We start from the raw sequence: 1071 nt of genomic DNA on the forward strand, positions 1-1071 counted from the left end.
TGAAATTGTTTTAAAGTTTGTATTATTTCTTCCTTTAAAGAGATGTAGAATTCATCAGGAAAGCTCTATTTTCCAAAGTTATCTTCTGAGGGGAGGATTTTAATTATGAATTTGATTTTTCTAACGAATATATAATTATATTTGGAGTAACAGACCTATAGATCCTTTAAGAATGTTTCTCGCCTCCTCTGTGACGCAGTTAGTAGTGTGCAGCACTGAGGAGCTGCAAGCTGATGGAGTTCTAGACCTTGGTGCTAACTTCATCCCATGCACTTGCAAATTTTGCTGACTTTTCCCCTTATTAAGTATGTTCTCATTTGATGTGATTTATTTTTCTTTAATGGTAGCGAGTGCACGTTCTACAAAGAAAAAACAAAACACGCTCCAGAGTCTCCTTATTCCATGATTCCCTTTCCCTAATCCCGCTGTATCCTGAGCACCTGTGTGTGCTCCCAGGCTGGTTCTGTTCCACCTGGAGATTGAAACCTAAAGGCAGTCATGTGGCTCTCAGCCATTCAGAACATGCGCACCATCCCCACGGTGCCACAGTGGTTGGGCCTGTGAGTTCTTTCTTGACCTATGCTTATTTGTAAAGATTTTTGTTTAATTTCAAAGTATTTGAAAATGCTCGTTTCATTATTTCTTACTGTAATTGTGTTGGAGATTTTATGTATCTTAATTTATTGATACTTATGTCCCAGCATAAGGTCTATCCTGGTGATTATAACATGCATACTTTAAAAGAATGTGTTTCTGTTGAGTGTACTATCCAAAATTAACAAGTAAAGTTATTTAATAGTGATCCTAGCGTCCTACTGATTTTTATTTTTTTATCTTTTTATAATCTATACCAGTTTCTGAAATAGAGGTGTGAATGCTATGGATATCATTGTGGGCTTGTATAAGTTGTCCTTTAATTATGTCAGGTTTTTCTGCCAGTATTTTGAAGTTTTGAAGCTCTATTTGTCACTTGCACATCTATAATTATGGTTTCAAGGTGAGTTGACACCTCCATTATTAGGAAGTGTCCTTTTCCTGTAATAACTTTCTTTGTATCACAATGTAATTTAT

This window comes from Tupaia chinensis, unplaced genomic scaffold, assembly GCF_000334495.1.
Source record: "Tupaia chinensis unplaced genomic scaffold, TupChi_1.0 Scaffold146594_2, whole genome shotgun sequence".
Classification (NCBI taxonomy): domain Eukaryota; kingdom Metazoa; phylum Chordata; class Mammalia; order Scandentia; family Tupaiidae; genus Tupaia; species Tupaia belangeri.